Raw genomic sequence first — 13,205 nt, 5'->3', positions numbered from 1 at the left:
AAAATGTGAATTTCTAGATTGTCTTGGACAACCAGCGAGTCTGGAAACCCTGGGCCTGCATTTCTACATGGCACTAGTCCACTGGAGTTGAATATCACCTTTCCTCTTACATATGCCATGTGCTTTCCAGTTTGCCAGAGTCCTCACCACTCCCTATTACCAAACTCCTATCCAACTTCATTCATCCAGTTGATTTATTTAAATCATCTTCCTGTAGGCATTTGAGCTTGTGACTTCTGCTTTAAATGGCTTCTGAGTTAGGTTCAACCAGAGATGTAAGTTTAAATTCTAGAGCACATGGGCCTTCCCTAAATTCTCAGTTCCTACTCCTGAAAGGTTTACCTCTAAGCTTGTGTGAGGCTCTGCTATAAACATGCCCACAACTCTTTGTGAGGCTGGAATACACACACTTGACTATTTCAACCTGCCCAGACATGGTGGCCATCAACATGATTTTAAATTCAGTTGACAACTGCAGGGTTGGACAGTGTTCATACCCACCAAAATAAGAACAGCCAAGAATATCACAAGCTAAATAAATGCCAGCCAAAGCATCTTGAGAGATCCAGAAACTGCTTGGCACATTTTATGACACTTCACAGTGCAATGAAATGTCAGAAATAGCCCCAAACATGCAAGAACTGCCCAGCCAAGGTCCACAGCTCTGATTCTCTCAACAGGCACTAGCCCCTTTCCATGTTGTTTCCTGCTTATAAAGCTTTGTTGAGATTCATTCTCTTGTAAAGATGAATTTCCAGTTGGAAATGCCATTTAAAGACAACAGAAAGAGGCCCTATGACTTAAGGAAACAAATCACATTTTCCTCCTTTTTCTCCCCTCTCCAAAGCCTCAGATGCTTTTCTCCTTCTTGCTTTTATTCTCCCTTCCTCTCCTTCCCAATCACTTAGCCCAAGTGGAATGTAGCACTAAGAGGCTGCCCACTGCCCTCAGCTGTGCCACATTTGGTTGCTCCTAAAAGACATCTCGCAGTCCGCTATTGGCATAAGAGCTCTACGATAACAACCTGTTTGCTTAAAACTAGACAAAGCATGTTTTCAAAAGATGGCTTGGAAACCTGTGTGACTACAAAAAAAAAAAGTGCCCCCCAAAAAGACTGCAACTACCACAGTAGAAAGTACCTGGTACAGGGTCAGAAAATGAATAATCCAAACTTTCCTCATATGCTGAATTAACCTTGACTTATTTCATGCTTCCACACCCCCATGCCCCCAACTTTTGCCTCTTTCCAGTCTAGATCTGGCCGGATTCATCCAGGTGTGCATTTGAATCCCTCTAGGAAACTTTTTCTGCTCTATTTGGATCACAGAAAGTGAGACTAATTGGGTAAGCATGTGCTCACTGTAGGCCTGTAGCCTACAGTGACCGGTCCTTGGGCACTGGCCACACCTGTGTAAAAAGACTGCTAAATGTCCTTCCTCTAATATTGATAACCAGAGGCTAAAGTAACTTGAGATTTAGGAAATGTCCCTCCTTCTACTTTCCTAACACTCAGTTTTCTTTAAATATTTTCCCCCAACCTCTTTACCTACGTTACCACCAACAACAACAACAACCTCCTTCATCCCACCAAAAAAAAATTAAAATTCTCTTTGCTGACTCAGCTCACTGGAAGGCAGGCAGAAATAGGCACCTCTATCTGCTTTAAAACCATTTTTCATATCTCACAGGAAAATTATAGAGTGTGACATTATCTTCTCCTTTGTATCAGGCACAAAGCCATACAAAGAAGCAAGTTTGTGAAAGCTCAGTTTTCACCCAAATTCTTCTTCCTTGATAGGCTTGGCAGTGAGAGGGGGAGCCAGTCAGAAAACAGATGTATACACGTGCGGGACTACCTAAAAGCAAGATGTGAACATGTCTGTGAAAATAGCATGGCTTTCTTGGTTCCAGTATGAAATAAATTGTGTCTTAAATGCAATCTCATTGCAAGAAGATGATACACCCCGAGGCAAAAAGAAATCTGGATTTTGGCTTAAGAAATTTGGTCTTGTCATTATGGTAGCGCTCATTTCTATAAGAATTCTTTTAGCATTGTCCTATAGAACATTCTGCAATTAGAAATGTTCTGTATCTGCACTGTTCAATACGGTAGCCACTAGCCCTGGTGGCGCAATGGTTAAGCTCCTGACCAGCTTCTCCACAGGAGGAACGACCATAAAGATTATAGCCTAGGAAACCTTAGGGGCCAGTTCTGTCCTGTTCTACAGGATCACTGTGAGTCGAAATCAACTCAACAGCACCTAGCAAAAACAGCTGCCAAGTGTCACCATTGGATATTTTCAATTGTGGCTAGTGTGACTAAGGAACTGAGTTTTGTGTTTAAATTTTAATTAATTTAAATAGCCGTAAGTGGCAAGTAGTACTGGACATCTCAGGCCTACGTGACAAGATGGACATGTCTCTGCTCCACTATTTTCTATGTATATGAGTGTGTGTTTTTAACCAACCTTAAGCATATCTATCTCTAAGATTCTTAAGCACTTCTTCCACAAACTCTTTCATTAGATATCATCAACAATGAAGAAGGAAAGAAATAACCTTTGGATTAAGCTTCTACAAGGTACCAGGCCTGGGAAAGGTGTTTTCACATATGCACCTCACATATGTTTGTTGAACTTTACAACTCTGCTAGAAATGGTCTTAGCCCCATTTTACACCTGAAGAATCTGAAGCAGATGAGTTTTTATAAATGGCCTAAAGTCACAAGACTAATAGCTGGGTGAACTGGAATTTGATTCTTTGGATTTCTAGTCGAATATTCTTTTCATTAAAATAAGCGGTGTTATTTCCAAAGCTACCGCCATTTTACAGAGAGGGAAACAAGCTATTAACTACAGAAGTAAATCCAAGGGTAAATGGTAGGCACAGAGGGTTGTGGTCTTTGGTTATAAGTTTCTTTCCGATCCAAGTGTGTTGTGAAAGAATTCAGTGAAGGAACAGCCAATGAACTTTCACTTCCTGGTGCCAAGAGTATGACAAAACCCATTGCCATCGAGTCGATTCCGACTCATAGTGACCCTATAGGACAGAGTAGAACAGCCCCATACAGTTTCCTGGTGGATTCCAACTGCCAAAAACCTTTTGTTTAGCAGCCGTAGCTCGATGTAGCTGTTAATCACTGTGCCACCAGGGCTTCTAACAGTGTGACAGGCAGGCCTGAAATGACCAGTTCAAAGATTTTTCTTATTGCTACTGAAGGACATTTTCAAGATCTGCAGGAAGAAGAAAGAAGAAGGCATAAAAACAGTGTCCAGAACAAGGAATCTGCAGAGACTTCCAGAATAAAATGTCTCATGAGTTGGGGAGAAAGAACCCTTTGTCCAAAATAATTCAGTGACTGTACTCAGAGAAAGAAGGAAAACTACTAAGGTTTGGGTAAATCCCATTGAAAGAGTATATCTTCTCTTCCCAAGCTGCAGCTATGGTACTAACCGGGAGGGTGGTGAGGGGAAAGCCTTTCTCTGCTGGTAGCCATTCACCCAAGAAGTTTCCTAGAAGGTGGTGTTGATTTGTAATTAGAGCCTCTTCTCTGAGTGGGGGTTTGTTTCCATTCCCAGTCATGCAAAAGCAGCTGATGGCTGGGAAGCTGCCGCCTGGCATTCTCTCCAGAGAGAGTCTCAGCTGCTCTTGCCGTCTAGAATCATCACTTGTTTAGTTTCCCAGGGTCGGGGGTGGGGCGGGAGGAAGGTGGTGGGTCTTCGTGGAAGGGGGAGATGACCATCATGCAGGCAGCTTTGTGAAGTGCGCATCAGCCCCAGCCCCGGCAGCGGACTTCAGTTACTCCCAGCCCCTCGTTGGTTGTTCACTTTCTACACCAATGGGCTCTGAGGTGACAAGTTCAGTTCCCAGTTCTGTCAAACCTGCATTTTCTTCCCTGACCTACTTTTCCTGCTCTGCAGTGTTGGAACAATGCCTTGCTCTGTTCCCTGTTTAGACCCATCTTTTGCCGGCGCTGGTGCAAAAGCCCAGGCCTTTGTAAGGCGTTTGCCTTGAATCCCTGACAAAAGTTGATGGAAAAAGAAAAATCGAAAAGAAAAGAAACCCTCACTATAAAACACAGTGCAGCTCTCCCACAAACGCCCAGATTTCAGAGGGAGTGAAAGCCCTTTACCATTCGGTAGGGAAAGAAATCAAAAGGTTGTGCTTCTCCATGCAGCGCCTCACCCCCACACCGTCCCCAGGCACAGTAAGGGGCAACTGAGGCAATGACAAGAACACTTCTGACCCCATGAGCATCAAAAAAGCTGCTGTTACATTTACTGGCTCTAACTGAGGCACATTCAAGACTGCTCTCATCCACATGCCCCAGAAACTTCCCCTTGGGTGAGCTCTCCCAGAAAACGAACACAGGCTTTCACCAAAGTTCTTGAGTCACATTGGGTCCAGTGCCACCAACAGATTTCTCCTGCTAATGGCCACAGGCCACTTTACAGAGAGTGGTATGACCAAGCAACATAAAGTAGCACATGTGAGCATTCTGTATAATCAGTAAATGTAGGCTAATCTGGCCCCAAAAGAGGTGAGTGGTATATAATAATAGTAAAATAATAGCCCACCTTGATTCACTGCTGTATGCCAGAATTGTTCTTATGCTTTTACGTGTCTATTTGTCACAAGACCCTATGAGTCAGGTACTATTATCAGCCCCATATTATAGATGATGGTTTCCCTGGGTGGTACAAATGGTTAAGTGCTTGACCGCTAACCAAAAGGTTAGCAGTTCGAGTTCACCCAGAGGTGGCTTGGAAGAAAGGTCTGATGATCTACTTCCAGAACATCAGCCACTGAAAACTCTATGGAGCACAGTTTTCCTCTGATACACATGGCATCATCATGTGTGAGAACTGACACAATGGTAACTGGTTTGGGTTTTTTTCTTTAATTATTATTACTATAGATGATAAGCTATGGGGGTGAGGCAGCGGTGATTCAGTGGTAGAATTCTTGCCTTCCATGTGTGAGACCCGGGTTCAATTCCCATCCAATGCACCTCATGCTTAGCTACCACCTGTCTGTTAATGGAAGTTTGAGTGTTGCTATGATGCTGAGCAGGTTTCAGACTAAAAGGGACTAGGAAGAAAGGCCTGAAAATTAGTGAAAATCATATGGATCACAATAGTCTGATCCCAAACCAATCACAGGGATCACAGCATTTTGTTCCATTGTTCATGCAGTCCCCAGGACTTGGGGGTGACAATGGCAGCTAACAATAACGAGTTACAGGGAAGCACCTGGCCAGCTAGTGGTCAGGCTAGGGTATGCATTCAGATAGTTTTGCTCCAGAGCCTGCACCTACTACCTGCAGCTTGGACTCTGCATGTGTACTCTGCTAACTCCATCCTCCCTTCCTCGCTCTCCTCCCTTCTCCATCTTACACTCCAAGGAAAATTTTGTCTGCTGTGTCCTCTCCTCTCTAGCACTCCAGTAGTCCCTTCTTCCCATCCCACTAAACCCCAGCCAAGACCACTCTGTTCCCATTCCTCTACACAAAGCAGAAACAACAGGATCATCTAGAACACTCTGTCTACTTCACTTGTTCCATGAGTTTCCTTTCCTAAAAGGATCTGGACAAGCATTTCTCAGATAACACCTTGTGGACAGCTTCCTGTGCAAGGCACAGTAGGGCCATGGGTGAGTTAATAGCCTTTTGGTCCCTCCTAGTCTGGAAGTGAGCATGTAGTTAGTTTTTTTCAAGAAAGTGTAAGAGGAAATCTGCTGGTGAATTCTGGGAAGATTTTCCTCTCCAATAAAAGGAGAGATCCACAGAAGGAAAATATTCCTCGTGTTGTGTCTCCATTTCTGCTTGGTCTGCTGCTGTGTGAGGACACGAAGCTTAGAGATGTAGCATCCATCTCACAAACGTGAAGAAAGTCACATAGTCTGATATACTCAGGCAAAAAATGTGGGGGAAAAAAAAAAACCCTAGGAACTTGATGATGTCATTGAGCTGGTGGTGCATCAACCCTGGAACTGGCAACTTCCAGATTTATGGTTATATAAAAATGTTAACATTTGTATTAATCTACCAAGAGTTAGGCTTTCTGTTAAACCCACACCTAACTAATGGTTGTCTAAAAGCAGCCCTCCAGAAAGGGTGTTGAATGACCTCTTACTGTGTGTTGGTCACTGCCTTACACATCTCCCTGCCCCCTCCTCACAATTGCTCAGGAAGAATACTCTGGCCATCATACCTTGCTTCCTGGTCTTTCTTCTAGGAAAGCTCCTTCCCCAGGTCTTCGCATGGCTGCTTCCTTCTCTTTGCTGAGCTAAAAAAATCATCTTGTTAGAATTTCCATGTAGCCATCCAGTAATCTTCTGTCCTACATGCTATATATTTCCTTCATAGAATTTATCACGCTGTATAAGTATCTTGGCTGTTTAAGTAAACTCTTTCAACACTTGCAAGGCTTTGTCTGTTTTACTCACCTAGAACACTGACTGGCTCATAGCAAGTGTCCAGACATTAGTGGGCGTAATAATCACCTATAACACACAAAAACACGCACCCGCTGTCATCGAGTCGATTCTGACTCATAGCGATAGTGTTTGTTAAAAGGCGTCAGGGGTCCTCCTCCTTCCTCTTCTCCTTTGAATCTGACTGATGCGTTTTATACCTCCACTGATGGTATGTTGTTAGTTGCCACAGAGTCAGCTCCAACTCGTGGTGACCCTATGTACAACAGAACAAAACGTTGCCTGGTCCTGTGCCATCTTCATGATCTTTGATATGTTTGAACCCATCGTTGTGTCAATCTATCTCAATGAAGGTTTTCCTCATTTTCATTGATCCCCTGCTTTACCAAACGTAATTTCCTTTTCAAGGAGTTGGTCTTTCCTGGTGACGTGTCCAAAATACATCTCACCAGCTTCGCTTTTAAGGAGCATTTTGGTTGTATTTCTTCTAAGACTGATTCGTTTGTTCTTCTGGCAGTCTGTGGTATAGTCAATATTCTTCACCAACATCACGATTCAAATGCTGCGTCAGTTCTTCTTCTGTCTTTTTTTTTTTTTTTATTGTCCAGCTTTCACATGCATATGGGGCAATTGAAAAGACCACAGGCTTGGGTCAGGTGCATCTTACTCCTTAAAGTGACATAGATGAGCTTTTTCCAACTTTAGAATCACTGCCTATGTTCAACAGCTGAAGCCCTAGTTTGACCACCTCCAGTGAGGCTTTAGTGTATCATTTCATATTGGGATGCTTTGATGGAATAACAACATGAGGCTGTTTTTAAGCTTCTTGCTTTCATTTCACTAGATTATTATAGTGGTTTTCAGTCTTTCAGACATTTTAATCTATGCTTAATTATGCTTATTCCCAGAGGCTCCTTAAAAGCAATTGACACAATTTTAAAAATCATATAAATAATACACACTTGAATAAAAGCTTGTCAGATCAGCTGAAGAGAATGACTATGAACATAGGGACTGATAGAGGTTTTTGAGCATCATTGCCTTCCCTTCTGGTATTCTCAGCCACTCAAGAAAAATCTTCAAAGCCTGGGAATATAAAGTCTTTGCTGGACCTGTTCCCTAGCCTATCCTCTCAGCTGGGATGGAATCTGCTAAACCTGATTGTTCTTGGTGATAGGTTACCAAGCAGTCAGATAACTGTGGTCCATTTTCCTTACAAAGGAGGCAACTTAACATCCATCTGGCAGCTTTGAGGAAAAAGAGGCTTTCCTGCCACTCTGTAATAATGACAACAATCAGTGTAAGACTGGGGACATCCCTATCTAGAACTATTCAGAGCCTTTCAGATTGTGAGTGAGCACTTACCTATCTAGAACCTATTTACCCTTCTGCTGCACTTTGGATTCTTCCCTTTCTATCTTCAGTCTTAGAAGGACTATCAGTCAAGATTCCTCACCCTAATATATCTGAGATGTTGGCATGAGACCCAAGATGGGTCAATCAGTCTCATGGAAATTTTAATCCTGAACAGAACAAGGGCAGAAATTGAAGAAGCCTCAACACACTGGTACTTCCCTAAAGAGACTATCCATGACTTCTCCTACTTAAATTATCTGTATCCAGTACTTTCTGATACTTGGTCGTCAGTTCCCCTTTTACTAAATGACTACTACATACCCTTCAATTTATTCCTTTTTTTCCTTTGTGAGTTGCCAGGTTAATTTCCATAACTTACAATAAAAGGACCGTAAATGATAGAGTTCTTAAATGATAAAGCCCAGAGCTCAATACCTGCTCCCACCACTGAGGCCCCAGAATATATCCGTGTTATATATCCTCTACCAACTCTGGTAGCCAGTATGAAAAATACCCAGATAATTGCAAAAAAAGCAAAAGCTGGCTCACTTCTCTCTCTGGTCTTCCATGAATTCTCTAGTAGAAAACATAAATTGCAATTGCAGAGGCTAAGGGAAACAGAATCTAAGGAATAATAAAAAAAAAAAGAAATCTGTCTTAAAGGCCATGAATGAAATAAAGGAAACTGTTCATAGCACCTGACTCACATGATTACTGTGGGTCAGCCATCAATATGTAGATAGAATGAAAATAATTGGCATAAGCTCCTTGAAATTTCTGCCTACAGGCTCCCCAAGGAGGCCTTGAGGAGATTCAGATAGCATTTGAATAGTCAGAGCTTAGTAATGAGAACTGGCATTTCGGTGTGTAGTACAAAAGACACTTCCCTCCTGAAAACATGAAAAGTACTTTAATCAGCCAGAAAGTTGCTACTGTAAAAAAAAAAAAGAAAGAAAAATGGAGGTGATAAAATAACCCCCTCATTTATGGTTTCTCCACCATTGCTATGCCCAGCTTCTACTAAATGTACAAGCCCCTGTGGCATCCTCTGTGCCCACCTCATTAATGTCACTTGCTTATTGCTATGCCAGAGCCCCCCAGCTAATTAACGGTAAACCTGAGTTGAAGGTTACCTTTTTTCAGGTTACTTATGCACACAATTCACACTCCATGTGTTAGAACCCTCCTCCATTCCTCAAATGACTCAGTGAGCCTATAAAGTGGGAAATGGGCTTTGAATTGTCTGTCTCTTCACTGACAGGTCCAACCCCTGAGTGCCTGCAGAATATTTGATAAGTTGTAACCTAAAAGCAACCATCGCAAAGAAAGATAAAGGGTTACTGTCACCACTTCTGTTCAATATTGTGTTAGAAGTCCTAGCCAGAGCAATAAGAAAAGAAAATGAAATAAAAGGTATCCAGATTGGAAAAGAAGAAGTAAAATTATCTCTATTCATAGATGATATGATCCTATATATAGAAAATCCCAGGATCCACAAGAAAACTTCTACACTTAATAGAGGAATTTAGCAAAGTTTCAGGGTACAAGTTCAACAAACAAAAATCAGTTGGTTTTCTAAACAGAAGCAATGAGAAATCTGAAAGGGAAATTACAATAGCGTTTAAGAGAATAAAATAACTAGGAATAAATCTAGCCAGGGATGTGAAGAACTTATACAATGAAAACTACAAAACACTGCTGAAAGAGATTAAAAGAGACTCAAATAAATGGAATTATATTCCACGTTCATGGATTACCCAACCCACTGCCGTCGAGTCTATTCCGACTCATAGAGACCCTAAAGGACAGAGTAGAACTGCCCCATAGAGTTTCCAAGGAGCGCCTGGCGGATTTGAACTGCCGACCTCTTGGGTAGCAGCCGTAGCACTTAACCACTACACCACCAGGGTTTCCGTTCATGGATTGGAAGGCTTAATGTTGTTAAGATGTCAGTACTACCCAAAGCAATCTATAGATTCAACTCAATCACAATCAAAATTTTAACAGCCTTCCGTACAGAAACAGAAGAATCAACCTTCAACTTTATATGGCGTGGCAAGAGGCCCCAAATAGCTAAAGCAATGTTGAGAAAGAAGAACAAAGTAAGAGGACTCACACTACCTGATATTAAAACATACTCTACATCTGCAGTAATCAAAATAATCTGGTACTACTATAACAATAGACACACAGAGCAAAAGAATAGAATTCAGAGTCCAGATATAAACCCACACATCTATGATCAGCTGATTTTTGACAAGGTTCCTAAGTTCATTTGATGGAGAAAGAAGAGTCTCTTCAATAAATGGTGCTAGGAAAATTGGATTTCCACACGCAGAAAAGTGAAACAGGACCCATGCTTCACACCATACACAAAAAACAAATTCAGTATGGATTAAGGACCTAAGTATGAGAACTAAAACTGTAAAATTCTTAGAAGAACAAGCAGGGGCAACACTGTCAGACCTAACTTTCAACAATGAATTCTCTAGTATAATAACAAAAGCACAAACAGCAAAACACAAAATAAATAAAGGGGACCTCATAAATATTAAAAAACTATTGTTCAGCAAAAGACTTTAGCAAAAGAGTGAAAAGTCAAGCTACTGACTGGGAGAATATCTTCAGAAACCACATATCCTACAAGAATTTAATAACCAAAATATATAGAAAACTTAGATAACTGAATAACAAAAAGACAAAGAACCCAATCATAAAATAGGCGAAGGACTTGAATAGACATTTCACCAAAGAGGACTGTCAGATGGCCACCAAACTCATGAAAAGATGCTCAGCATCATTAGCCATCAGAGAGATGCAGATAAAAACCATAATGAGATACCATTTCATTACCACTAGGATGGTTAAGATAAAAAAAAACAGAAAACAACACATGTTGGCCAGAATGTGGGAAAATTGGAACACTTATTCATTGCTGGTGGGAATGCAAAATGGTACAGCTGTTGTGGAAAACAGTGTGGTGGCTCCTCAAAAAACTAAAAATAGAAATACCATATGACCCAGCAGTTTTACTCCTAGGTATATACCCAAAAGACTTGAAAGTAGACACTCAAAAAGAGACTGGTACACCAATGTTCACTGCAGAGCTATTCACAATAGCCAAAGGGTGGAAACAACCTAAATGTCCATTAACAGATGAATGGATAAACAAAATGTGGTACATACATACAATGGAATACTACTCAGCCAGTAGGAGAAATGAAGCCTTAATACATGCTGCAGTATGTATGGATGGAGCTTGAAGTCATGCTGAGTGAAGTAAGCCAATTATAAGAGAACCAATATTGTATGACCTCACTTTGTAAAAAGACAAGAAAAGTCACATGTACAGAGACCAAAGTTTATTAGTGGTTACCAGGAGTGGGAGGAAGGGGGAAAGGAAGATAAATGGTGATGGAAAAATCACATTGATTAAGGGTAGGGTTACACAGCAGATTATTGTAATTGCTATCAGAAAGTTGTTCACCTGTAAAAAGTTGAATTGGCAAAATCTGTGTGATAAATATATTTACGACAATGCCAAAAGATAAAAAAGAGTAGCTGCTGGGATTTGGTTACTTGATTCAGAGATTTAGGGTTATGGTTTCATGGGACTGCCCAGTTAATTGGCCTAATAACCTGCTTACTGCTTCTGTTTTACCTCCTAATTCATTGTATAGTACCTGGGTTCCTAAAACCTTGAAAGTGACCATCCAAGACACAAAAATTGTTCTTTATTCACCTGGAGCAACAGAGAAAAGTTAACCAGCAATAGGAGAAGGATATGGAATGTGGCTAATTGCCTCCATGAACAACTGCCTCCTTTGCCATAGACTGTAAGAATTGTATGATGCCAGGCTACCGTTACTGAACATTTTGATCAAAGATTCTGTACAAGAATCCTGACCAAAAAGAGGGAAAATGGAGAATGGAATTTCAAATTCTCATGGATTCTAGACTTTCTGGAGCCATGGAGGGTAGATGAACCCATGAAACTATTACCCTGAGATAATCTTTTTTTTTTTATGCTTTAGATGAAAGTTTACAGAACAAACTAGCTTCTCATTAAACACTTAGCGCACATATTATTTTAATGACATTGGTTAACATCCCCACAGCATATCAACACTCTCCCTCCTCAACCTTGGGTTCCCTATTACCAGCTTTCCTGTCCCCTCCTGCCTTTTAGTCCTTTCCCTTGGGCTGGTGTTCCCCTTTAGTCTCACTGTGTTTTGTGGGCCTGTCTAATCTTTGGCTAAAGGGTGAACCTCAGGAGTGACTTCATCACTGAGCTGAAACAGTGTCGAGGGGTATCCTCTTGGAGTTTCTCCAGTCTCTGTCAGACCAATAAGTCTGGTCTTTTTTTGTGAGTTAGAATTTTGTTCTACATTTTTCTTCAACTCTGTTTGGGACCTTCTATTGTGATCCCTGTCAGAGCAGTCAATAGTGGTGCCCAAACACCATCTAGTCGTATTGGACCCAGTCTGGCGGAGGCCATGGTAGTTGTGGTCCATTAGTCCTTTGGGCTAATCTTTCCCTTGTGTCTTTAGTTTTCTTCATTCTCCCTTGCTCCCAAAGGGCTGAGACCCATGGGGTATTTTAGATGGCCACTCATAGGATTTTAAGACCCCAGACGCTACTTACCAAAGTAGAACGTAAAACATTTTCTTTATAAACTATGTTATGCCAATTGAGCTAGATGTTCCCAAGACCATGATCCCCACAACCCTCAGCCAGTAATTCAGTCCCTCAGGGAGTTTGCATGTGTCTGTGGAACTTCCATGACCTTGCCTTGTACAAGTTGTGCTGCCTTCCCCCATGCTGTGTACTGTCTTAACCATCACCAAAGTTACCACTTATCCCTTGCCTTTAGTGTTTTTCCATCTCCACCCCTCCCCTTCCTCATAACCATCAAAATTTGTTTCTTTTTGTGTATAAACCTTTTCGCAAGTTTTTATAGTAGCAGTCTCATACAATAGTCATTGACTTGTTTCACTCAGCACAATTCCCTCCAGATTCATCCATGTTGTGAGATGCTTCGCAGATTCATCATTGTTCTTTATCGTTGCCTAGTACTTCATTGTGTGTACGTACCATAGTTTGTTTAGCTGTTCATCTGTTGATGGGCATCTAGTTTGTTTCCATCTTTTGCTCTCGTGAACGATGCTGCAATGAACATGGGTGTGCATGTGTCTATTTGTGTGATGGCTCTTATTTCTCTAGGATATATTCCTAGGAGTGGGATTGCTAGATCATACAGTATTTCTATCTCTAGCTTTCTAAGGAAGAGCCATATCATTTTCCAAAATGGTTGTACCATTTTGCACTCCCACCAGCGGTGCATGAGAGTTCCAGTCTCCCCACAGCGTCTCCAACATTTGTTATCTTCTGTTTTTTTGATTCGTGCCAATAAT

Source organism: Loxodonta africana, chromosome 6 (genome assembly GCF_030014295.1).
Source record: "Loxodonta africana isolate mLoxAfr1 chromosome 6, mLoxAfr1.hap2, whole genome shotgun sequence".
Taxonomy (NCBI): domain Eukaryota; kingdom Metazoa; phylum Chordata; class Mammalia; order Proboscidea; family Elephantidae; genus Loxodonta; species Loxodonta africana.
Note: the sequence above shows the minus strand (reverse complement) of the source record.